Source organism: Mus caroli, unplaced genomic scaffold (assembly GCF_978045245.1).
Source record: "Mus caroli unplaced genomic scaffold, Mus_caroli_1 scaffold_2, whole genome shotgun sequence".
Classification (NCBI taxonomy): domain Eukaryota; kingdom Metazoa; phylum Chordata; class Mammalia; order Rodentia; family Muridae; genus Mus; species Mus caroli.
In genome coordinates, this window is record NW_028227257.1 from 29,563,142 (window position 1) to 29,574,742 (window position 11,601).

At 41.2% G+C, this 11,601-nt stretch overlaps 1 pseudogene; it reads right to left on the reverse strand.

Moving 5' to 3' along the window:
• Positions 1-4,524: 4,524 nt before the first annotated feature.
• On the reverse strand, positions 4,525-5,480 carry LOC110307287 (large ribosomal subunit protein uL29m pseudogene; annotated as a pseudogene).
• Between the last annotated feature and the right edge of the window lie 6,121 nt (positions 5,481-11,601).

Genomic DNA, 11,601 nt, shown 5'->3' on the forward strand with positions numbered 1-11,601 from the left:
TTGGGACAAGGGTCTTCGAAGACTAGGTGGGTAAGGATTCGGTGGTGACAAACAGAAATAAACACAGAGGCAGTTTGAATCAGTGTATTTTTCAGCTCTCAAGCGAGGATTTTTATACATAATGAGGAACAAGTATTACAACTCTTAGAAGATGTGTTTAGTGGAGTAATTAGGAATAGGACAGATAACATCATTGTTATTTAGCACAGTTAAACACAAAATCATCCAAGGCTAATAGCACATTTCCAAGAGCAGGTTAATAAATTTTTATGGTCAGTTATTATTTAACATCTAGTACCTAATTTTTTGTGAAACTTCAAGGTGTAAATTTAAACTATTTTAATTCTTGTTTTGTTTGTTTGTTTTGTTTTGTTTTGTTTTTAATCTTAGGCTTTCTTTACCACATACATACCAAACCCACTTCTGAGGACAGACGTATAGCCATATGAAATTTTGTTATTGGGAAAGTTCTTATCTATCATAATACTATTTTGTAACTTCCTAAAAGATTTATGAAGTAAAGCACTGGTTTTCTCGGAGATACGGTCATGGCAGTGACCCCCATCTCAAGGGATGTTATCTTATCCAGTGTCTCGCTTACAGCCCCAGACCAGGCTATCAGGAACATCTTGTAAATAAGAAAAGGAATACAAGAAGATAAAAAGAGATAAATTGCCAGGAGAACTTCAGCTCAATATTTTGCTCCGGTCAAGATTCCCAAGAGGCCTCCTTCTTTTGAAATTTTTGCCTCAGTATGTGGAACTTGTCACACAGATTCAACTAAGGTTGGTGTGGCACTTGTATAGACCATTTCTCAACTTAGAGTGGAGTTATCAGTCTGTCCCACAAATGGGAAGGTGCCCATAATATTAACAATTAAAGAGGAATATTAGGAAGCAAAAAAAAAAAAATTGTGTGTCTTCTTCAGGATTCAGGTACACTGCAAATACTTTCTAGCTAATAGGTATGAGTCAACCCTCAGACCCAAGCAGGAAGCACATGACAAACACTGTGGAGCATTCTTGTTAACCAGCACATCTTCCTCAGTGTGTTGGTACAACAAACAAACAGCAACAGCAAAATCCACAGGTACATTAGTACAGTTTCGCTAGATAAAGAGGACTGATAGAATCAATCTCTCTATCATGTTGGAAATGGACTTATTAGAATGGCTCAAAAGCTGTGTCATTCTACTAGTCCAACAGTGGCTGTCTACCAGTGGAAAGCTGAAGAATACACTCATGGTTTAGTCCATGTGGCTGCAAGCCTCAGCTGGTCTTCAGTATATGTCAGAATTCCAAAGAAATAAGCCCTAATGCCAGTTTTTTTTTTTTTTTAATGAACTTGCTAGCCAGAGGTAGGGCAAGTAGACAAAGAGAAAGAGGTATCTATTTTCTTCAGTGTCCTTTATATATGTAAGCTGTGACCTAGAGTAAAGATGGACCATATCAACTAGAAGATCCAGATTATATAAGGGTTCTCTCATTTCAAAAGCTAAGATAAAAAGAAAAATCCCCACAATAGCCAACTATTTGGATTTTAGCTAATTCCAGATATATTTAATATGGCTACCAAGAATAGCCAATACAACTATCTAGTCAGGAGACGTAAGAAAGATTTTTTTTTCTTGTGGCATGCAAGGAGAGCATGGGAGCCATTTCCAAAGCAATGATTTTCTTCTAAAAAAGGAAGCATTGAGATTTTACTTAGGGAATATGGATGCATTCACATAGAGGTTTGCCTACTCCAAAGCATGATAAGTTAAATCCTCTTCTGAACTTGGTCTCAAGGTAAAAGCAGAGATTTTTTTTTTTCTTTTCGGTTTTTTCGAGACAGGGTTTCTCTGTATAGCCCTGGCTGTCCTGGAACTCACTTTGTAGACCAGGCTGGCCTCGAACTCAGAAATCCGCCTGCCTCTGCCTCCCGAGAGCTGGGATTAAAGGCGTGAGCCACCACAGCTGGCTAAAAGCAGAGATTTTTAAGATCATTCTTAGCTCAAAGTCATGCAGAAAACCTATGTAAATTATAAAAATGATGGACAGAAATGCCTGTGGGATGTTCACCTTGTACTACAAGGTCTGAGCTGAAAATCAAATAAATGACACTATAAAAGTAGATTGCTCAGGGGCCAGTGCTACCTGGTAATCATTACCTACGATCTGCCATCTAACCAATAAATGTAACAATGCCACAGTTCTCATATACAGAAAGAACGGAGAGTATAAGTGCCAAGGACCAACATCAAATAGGTCTGGGTTCCTAAGAGAAGGGGAATTTGAACGCAGCAGGGAATCAAGCAACTTGAAGTCAAACCCTGGGTCCAAGCTTGACAGCTGCGTGGCCTATGTTCTGCTGAGATGACTTTATAGATGAGATGGTGCTCTGTTCTGCTCTACACAGATGTTACTTGCTATTCTAAACACTCTCTGATTGAGACAGGTAGCTTTCTGGTCAAGACAGCTCTTTGCTAGTAAAAAATTTAAAAGCTCTCTAGATAGCTCATGGGTTTTCTAACTAACTAAACTTCTTTAGTTTTTTCTAACTAAAGTCAGAAAAACTTCTGTAAAAATAAGCTTGGATCTACTGGCCAAGTCAAAAATACAGATAGAAAAATTGTTTTGTTTTGCTTTGTTTTTTTTTTTTTTTTTTTTTTTTTTTTTTTTTTTTTTGGTTTTTCGAGACAGGGTTTCTCTGTATAGCCCTGGCTGTCCTGGAACTCACTTTGTAGACCAGGCTGGCCTCGAACTCAGAAATCCGCCTGCCTCTGCCTCCCGAGTGCTGGGATTAAAGGCGTGCGCCACCACGCCCGGCTCTTGTTTTGTTTTTTGAGGAGGGAGTTTAATAGTTTAGCAGTTAAGGACATTTATAAGTGAAAAACACCACCTCATAAAAAGCAAGGCATTATTGTGCTGGGTTTCTTTCCACCTTACAGGGTACCTTCCTTCCTTCCTTCCTTCCTTTCTTTTTTTTTTTTAATAGAGATAGGGTTTCTCTGTGTAGTCCTGGCTGTCCTGGAACTCACTCTGTAGACCAGGCTGGCCTTGAACTCAGAAATCCACCTGCCTCTGCCTCCTGAGTGCTGGGATTAAAGGCGTGTGCCACCACGCCTGGCTACAGGGTACCTTTCAACAGATGTGGATTTCCAAACAGGAATATGAAGGAGAAAAGCAGTGTGTAGGAAGAAAATGCCCTTGAGGGCTCCACCCTGCCTGCCGGTCACCTCACGTCTGTAGCATTAGTGCACTCAGAAAAAGATGACCATCTTTTGTAGAATGTTTGTACATGTTTGCATATTTCAATTTCCACTTAAACTTTTTAAGGCTTTAACTAGTTCTATAGATTAAATGAGTCTGTGCTTTCCTTGCAATGCACTTATTCTTATTAATGGCATTTTATAATTTTGTATGAATGCCTATTTTCTTTAAATATTTTGCTTTCAGTAAGTACTTTCCAGCTTTCCTGGGGGTTGGTGGAATTACTCTTTATTGACTAATAAACGTTGTCCCAACCCGCAGGACTCAGTTATTCAGGGTTCTGAGGGGGGCCATGCCTGAAAGAGAAACAGGAGAGAAAGAACGAGCGAGACCAAGCAACGATTGTCAAGGTCTCTTTATTGTGAGCAAGGTTACAGAATATACGCAGTAACAAGGAGGAAGTAAAGAGGGAGAAACTTGCCTGTGCCTCAGCCCGAGGTGGGGTGGGGTGGTTCTGCACAACTGCCTGGGAACACACTATCTACTCTTAGCTCAGGGAACATTCTTTGGTTTTTCTCGGAAAGTTTGCAGATACTATTATCTGATCTTAATGTTCTGTCAGCTGTCATTTCAAGAGGTCAGAAGTTTCTCGAGGAGGGAGGGGAACTTTGGCTTATGGCTCAGTGTCAGTCTCCAACAAAACGTTACGGCCTGTGCTCTTTACCTTAATCTACAAAACTAAACAAAAATCACTGCTGTCCTAGAAGGGTTCTGGATTTGTCTGTTGTGACTTGCTGCTGTCAGTGCTGCTTCTACCATTACTTGATGTAGGAAAGCAATCACTGTTTTACTACTAGTGTCCACGTTCGTTTCATGCTAACAATTATGTATATGGGTATTTCACCTGCGTGGACATCTGTACCACACTAGTTAGTGCCTGGTGTCTGCATAAGCCAGAGGAGGATGTTGGTTCCCTGCAACTAGAGTTACAGAGGTTATGAGCTTCCACATTTGTGCAGGGTTCTCTGGAAGAACAACAAGTGCTCTTAAGCACTGAGCCATCTTCAGCTCCCTCCCCACCACAGCTTAACACTACTGGTGAGAACAGCATTTCCAAACTGACTTTGCTGCTAGCCTTGCTCTAGCGACCAGCGTTACATGTATACCAAGACATCATGTGACATTAAGCTGCTTAGATGTCAGGACCTATTCAGTGGGAATTGAACCTGAACTCTGCCTGGGGTTGGTAGAAGGAACACTACTTGTGGAGCTAATGAAGATGCCATGTTAGCTAGAAGAACAACTGATGTCACTTGACAAGAACATTTCTTTATAAACTGCTTAACAGATATTCACAGCAGGACACAGGCTTTAAGAAAAAAATGGAAGCAGACTTCTGGATCTCATCTTCGACAGTACTTGATTTCTAGTCTTGAGAGAGATGTGGGAACTTTTCCTGGAGAATTCTTTCTTTCTTTTTCTGTAAACTTCCCTTTCTTGCTTCAATACGGGTGTGTTTCTCAATGCTTAGTCTGATAAATCGATGCACATAAGGCACTGCGAAGAACCGCCTCCTGTTGTATCTTTTATTTAGGTAGCGAGACGATTCGTTCAAAGCTGTCCCTTTTCCAAGCATCAGGTCTTGGTTTTTCTTGACCAATCTGAAGAAGCCTCAAATCCTCTTCCCTCTCCTGGACAACTTTATCTAAGGCATCATGGAATCAGCAGCCTTTTCTAAGCACTCTGGACTTGGCCTTGGCAATCGCATCACTTGGCCTCCTGCTCGAGAGGTAGAAGCATGGTTCTTTCCTCCAGAAGCACACACCAGAGCTTATGTAAGCTTTCATTGCTTTTGTTTCTCAGCTGCTGGCAGGTCCATGAAGCTCCAGATTTGACTTTTCTTCCTCCCATCCCCCATTCTTTGGATCATCAAAAAATTCTGCTAGTCCTCTCCTTGACAATGTGACATGTGGTATGTTCTTTTTTTTTTTTTGGTTTTTTTTTGGTTTTTCGAGACAGGGTTTCTCTGTATAGCCCTGGCTGTCCTGGAACTCACTTTGTAGACCAGGCTGGCCTCAAACTCAGAAATCCGCCTGCCTCTGCCTCCCGAGTGCTGGGATTAAAGGCGTTCGCCACCTGCCCGGCATGTGGTGTGTTCTTATGCAACAAACTAAGAGAAGACCTGCGACCTGAGTGAGAAGGGTCCTTGGGATTTACTAGGGAACAAGCAGCCTTCAGGAACGCTGAGGCTCTTCTACAAATACCCACTAGACTGGTCGCAGCCATGTTTTTAACATAGACCCACTGTGTGGGTGTCCAGTAGAAAAATTCTAAAAGTAATTTTTGGTTATCAAAATCAGAAAGCAAGGCCAGGCATGGTGGCGCACGCCTTTAATCCCAGCACTTGGGAAGCAGAGGCAGGCGGATTTCTGAGTTTGAGGCCAGCCTGGTCTACAAAGTGAGTTCTAGAACAGCTAGGGCTATACAGAGAAACCCTGTCTCGAAAAACCAAAAAAAAAAAAAAAAAAAAAAAAAAAATCAGAAAGCAAATAATAAAACAACAAAAACATTCTAAAAGAGCTGTGTTTTCTTCTCTGACAGCCTTCTCTGGATAGCTCCTAGAAAACATTTTAACAGAGCTGTGACACCCCTCTGATTCTTGAGGTTTCTGACCTCAGAAATCCCATTTGAAAAAAAAAAAAACCATACTTGAAGAGCTGTGTTTGCTCTCCAGTAATCTCCAGATAGCTCAGCTCTTGTTACAGAATTAAAAAAAAAAAAAAGTACTGCTATCATTTTCTTCTAACTCCTCTCATGCCAACCAAAAGCCCAGTTTTTTTTATTATTACATATGAATTTGGTCATGTATTCCAGAGTCCTTTTGATTATCCTATGAATCAGGAGCCCAAGAGCCCAACCCCTTGATACTTAGGAGGCAGCAAGTACATTTTTTTCTTTTAACATTGCAAAAGAATTCAGAGATCTTGCTTGCCTCCTCTGATGAGCTCAGATAATAAAGTAGTTGGGTGGGAGTATGCTTGAAGGACACAGCATAGTTGAAAGCAGTAGAATGCTCCAAGTGGTGCTTAATGGGCTATACTAGTAGCAATATGGAAGATTTTGTTGCTGAGAGTGATTTTAACTTTGTAGACCTTGCCCAAGAAGATTCAGTGGAAAACATCCTTATGTAGACTAGAGACAGTTTTTTGTTGTGGTTTTTGTTGTTGTTGTTGTTGCTGTTGCTAAGCTACAGTGAAGAGGTTCATATTAGTTGAATGCCCAAAGAATTCTCAAAAAAGTCCAGAATAGAGTCTGTTCTATGCTTTAGTATTATGAAGACTATTTGAAAAGGGGCAAGGTGAGAAAGGAAAAAATATGAAATGTATGGTTCAATAGTGAGGCATCAGGAAGTGAATTGGAGCTAAAATCTATGATCAAGCAGATAAACAGATAAAGGGAGTGATAACTTTGGGGCAAGATCCCAAGCAGTTAAGCTTAGGTCCAAGCATGGTGGTACACACCTTTAATTCCAGGAGACAGAGGCAAGCAGATCTCTGAGTTTAAGGCCAGCCTAGTACAGAGCAAATTCCAAATATAGAAAAGTTTAAGTCCAGGTGTAGTAGTACAAGTCCTTTATTCCAGCATTCAGTAGACAGAGCCAAACAGATCTCGGAGTTCCAGATCAATCTATAGAGTAAGTTCCAGGACAGCCAAGCTTAGGCAGTCAAGGAGTTGGAAAACAGAAAGCTGGTGATAATAGAACATAGGGGCCATGTTCTAGCTCAAGCAAGCAACAGAAGCAGCTTTTGCCATGTAGCTCTGGCTTTAGAATAAAACAAGACAGGACTACTGGGACTACTGGTTAGCCTGAGCTAAGAATTTAGTGGTGATTAAGAAGAGTCCAACAGCAGCAGTATAATCTGTGAAGTGTTTTCTGAAAGCACAAAGAAGCTGTGTTCCAGAGATAGCCAAGGTTTTACCTCCTGCTGCAACTGGACTTGGTAATGTGTTAGAGTCATCTCCGCCATTAGTGAAGGTACAGCCTCAGTTACAGTGGACAGATGACGACTGAAGGGGGTCACACAAAGAAGTTAAGGTTTGGCACCATGTAAAGGGACTATGAGAGGCTATTGATGAGGCCTAGTTGCATCAGAAGACCCCAATATATTGGTAATGCCACTACCATAGAATGTTCACCAAGAACAGCAGCAGCAGTGGAGTAGAGTCAACCAGAGACATGAGTACTACAGAGGGCAGATCTGAAGATGTGGCTCAAACCCTTTGGAGGAGCCCAGAAATCACTTGTGGACCCCAGACATTGGAACAAGAAACTGTAACATTGAAGTTGCCTTAGTGACCTCAAGGTGTTCGAGATGCCAGAGCTGTGGGATATCTGCTGAGGAAGGGTGTTAACAGGGAGTGGGACCAGTCTGGGAGAAAGGAATTTGTTCCAGTCAACAAAGATGAAAAAGGAATTGGAGATCTTTAGACTGAGGACCACTTTGCCATCAGACTGGAGATGCAGAGTTTGGAGTTTGTCCAGTTGGTTTCCTGTTGTGCTTTGGGGATTACAGTTAAGTCATTGATTGAATCTCAGAAGAAACTTTGACCTTTGTACTTTTAACTTTGTTGAGACTGTTATAGACCCAAGGGACTTTGGAAGATGGACTAAATGTATTTGTTTATTATGCTATGGCTAGGTATGTCCTCCATATACTCCTGTGTTTTAATAAGCCTGTGGGGGCTACGTAGTAGAATGTGGTTGTTTGGATATCTTTGGCCCAGGGAGTGGCACTATCATCGGGTGTAGCCTTGTAGTCAGTGTGGCCTCATGGGAGGAAGTGTGCCATTGAGAAGGTGGACACTGAGAACCTCCTCCTAACCACATAGGAACCAGTCTTCTAGCTGCCTCCAGATGAAGGAGATAAAGCTGCCTCTCAGCTATTCTTGCACCATGCCTGCCAGGATGCAGCCATGCTCCAGCCTTGATGATAATAGACTGAACTTTTGAACCTGTGAGCCAGCCCCAATAAGAGTTGCCTTGGTTATGGTGTTTGTTCACAGCAGAAAAATCCTAAGACACAGCAAAAATCCTTATTTGTGTGTGTGCGTGCATGTGTGTGTGTGTGTGTGTAAGAGAGAGAGAGAGAGAGAGAGAGAGAGAGAGAGAGAGAGAGAGAGAGAGAGAGAGAGAGAGAAGTTATTGTTTACACACTGGGCATAGTAGTACATTTTTTCAATCCCAGCAAATAGAACACAGAGGTAGGAAGATCACCTTGAATTTTCAGAAAGCCTGTACTGGGAGCTGGAGAGATGGCTCAGAGGTTAAGAGTACTGACTGCTCTCCCAGAGGTCATGAATTCAATTCCCAGCAACCACATGTTGGTTCACAACCATCTGTAATGGGATATGATGCCCTCTTTTGGTGTGTCTAAAGAGGAACGGTATACTCATACATAAAATAATTTTTTTAAAGAAAGAAAGAAAGAGAAAGGAGGAAGGAAGAAAGAAGGAAGGAAGGAAGAAGGAAGGAAAGGAAAGGAAGGAAGAAAGAAAGAAAGAAAGAAAGAAGAAAGAAGGAAGGAAGGAAAGAAAGAGAGAAAGAAAGGAAGGAAGGAGAAAGAAAGGAAGGAAGGAAGGAAGGAAGGAAGAAAGCAAGCAAGCAAGCCCATGCTATGTCAACACACAAACACTCAAAGAAGAATGAAATTAATAACATAGATAAAAGAAACACTGGAGAACTATAACAATACAATCACTCTAAATATCATATCAGTTATTTGGAACCAGGACACATACAATCATTTTCAAAAATGAATGTCTCAAAGCATAATAGCATGTGCTATTAATCCCAGCACTTTTGGGGGCAAATTTATATCCAGGAATTTGAGACACACTGTTCTACAAAGTCACTTCCACAGTATAGGCCATTTCAAACAGACCTAATTTTTTTAAGGTGTACATTATTATGATGTCATGAACCAGAGAGAAACTATCAAAATGTTATCAGGTAAAAATTACTTTATATCAAGGCCAATCCAGCAGTCTCCTCTCAGTTATGAGAGGTAAGGCTCCCTGAGGAAGAGCAGAGGAAACTTTTTTATTGAAACTCATGGATGATGTACATTGTAAGTGATAACAAAAGTATAGTTGTTTTGTAATTAGTAATTTTATTAAATATCTGCAAGTTCTAAAGACATCATGAACAATGGAAACAATTTACACTGTGTAAATCTCAAGATTACAGAGGAAAACCAAGTTAAAAAACCAAGCAGACCTTCAACTTAGGACATGACTAGAGGAAAAAAACCACAGTGAGCAATATAGAAATTAATAAAATTTTACTTTTATGATTAATTAGGAACAGGAAGAAAAAGTTTGTCAGCTGGTCCTTTACAAATATAATTTTTATTTGTTTTCTTTGTTTGAGACAAAGTCTCATTTAGAATTCCAACTGACCTCGATTCACTAACATACTATAATAATAATTATTGATTCCAGTATATCTTTTAATCCTCGTGGCTTTTATTGCACCATTCCTAGCATAACACTCTTCTATAAAGAAGGGATCTGAAGAATTATTTGGTATTATCCTGGTTAGAAGTAAAGGAGAATGTTCTTAAAAGGGTTACTTCTTTATGGAAGTCTATACTTGTCAATTTTGGGATCATTCCTAACTTCAAAGGCGTAGGACATATCATAATGACTTTAGGGATAACGTTTGAAAAATATTCTTTCCTGTAGTTGAAGTGGAAGATTTTCTGTGTTCTGAACTTCCAGAGAACGCTTCTGTGTGTTTATCCTTCTATATCTATAGTTAGAAGGGAAGATTTTCTGTGTTCTGTATATTTACCTTTCTACTGTTGTCATAAAACACACCATCAGCAAAGCAAATCATAACTGAAGGCATCAAATTACATTTACAGTTCCAAGAATTAGAGTCACTGATGGCAGCATAAATACATGGCATCAGGAAGAACTGAGAGCTCACATTTTGAACCTCGGATAAAAAGTAGCAAGCACAGTGGGCATTGCCAGAAGCCTTTAAAGCCTCGAAATGAACCCATGTGACACACTTCTTTCATAAAGGCCACACCTCGCTCCTTCCCAAACAGTTCCATGAACGAGAAAATAAGGATGCAAACATCTGAGTCGATGAGAGCCATTGGCATTTAATCACATCTTTCTTCAATACTTAGATGGTAAAAACTACTTTTATCTCACCTCACTATACCATATCTTTATATTTCCTATGTACAATGTCATAGGGGAAACAATCCTTATCTACAAAGAATCAGAACATAGCAAGGGAGGGCCAGGCCATGCTCCTGCATCCCTGCCACCAGCCACCAACTCTCTGGAGCTAGTCCCAGCAGTGACTGGATGTCTTGTTCCACGAGCCACTAGTTCCCTCTCTGCTATAATCCCCTGTAACCTGCAGTCCCACACTCCAGTAATCAAATAGATCCTTCATTCTCATGGTTTGATAGCACAATGCCCAGTAACCAGTAAAATCAAGACTCTTAAGCTTATATATAGTTAACCAATTAGATTTATGTATCAATAAAATCACAAATTTCAAAATGCCAATACAATAATTTCAGAGCCAATTGATAAAGAGAAAAGCTTTATCACACTATTTCTAACCTTGTAAAATCATAGCTACTTGTGGCTGGTAATTGCCACGGGGGTTCTCTCTCGTTCTCTCTTCTCCTTCTCTCTCCTTCTCTCTCTCTCTCTCTCTCTCTCTCTCTCTCTCTCTCTCTCTCTCTCTCTCTCTCTCTCTCTCTCTCCCTCTCCCTCTCTCCCTCTCTCTCCCTCTCTCTCCCTCTCTCTCTTCTCTCCCTCCCTCCCTCCCTCCTCTCTCTCCCTTCCCTCCCTTCTCTCTCTTCCTCTCTCTCTCTTCCCTCCTCTCTCTCTCTTCCCTCCTCTCTCTCTCTTCCCTCCTCTCTCTCTCTTCCCTCCTCTCCCTCTCTCTCTCCCTTCCTCTCTCTCTCCTCCCTCCCTCCCTCCTTCCCCCTCTCTCCTCCCTCCCTCCCTCCTTCCCCCCTCTTTCCTCCCTCCCTCCCCACTTCCCCTCCCTCTCCTTCTCCCTCTCTCCCTCTCCCTCTCTCCCTCTCTCCCTCTCTCCCTCTCTCCCTCTCTCCCTCTCTCCCTCTCTCTCTCTCTCCCTCTCCATCCTTCCCCCCTCTTCTCTCCTCCTCCTACTCCTCCTCCTTCGTCTTCTTTTTCTTCTTCTTTTTCTTCTTCTTCTTCTTCTTCTTCTTCTTCTTCTTCTTCTTCTTCTTCTTCTTCTTCTTCTTCTTCTTCTTCTTCTTCTTCTTCTTTCTCTCTCTCTCTCTCTCTCTCTCTCTCTCTCTCTCTCTCTCTCTCTCTCTCTCTCTCTCTCTCGCCACCTCCATTTTCT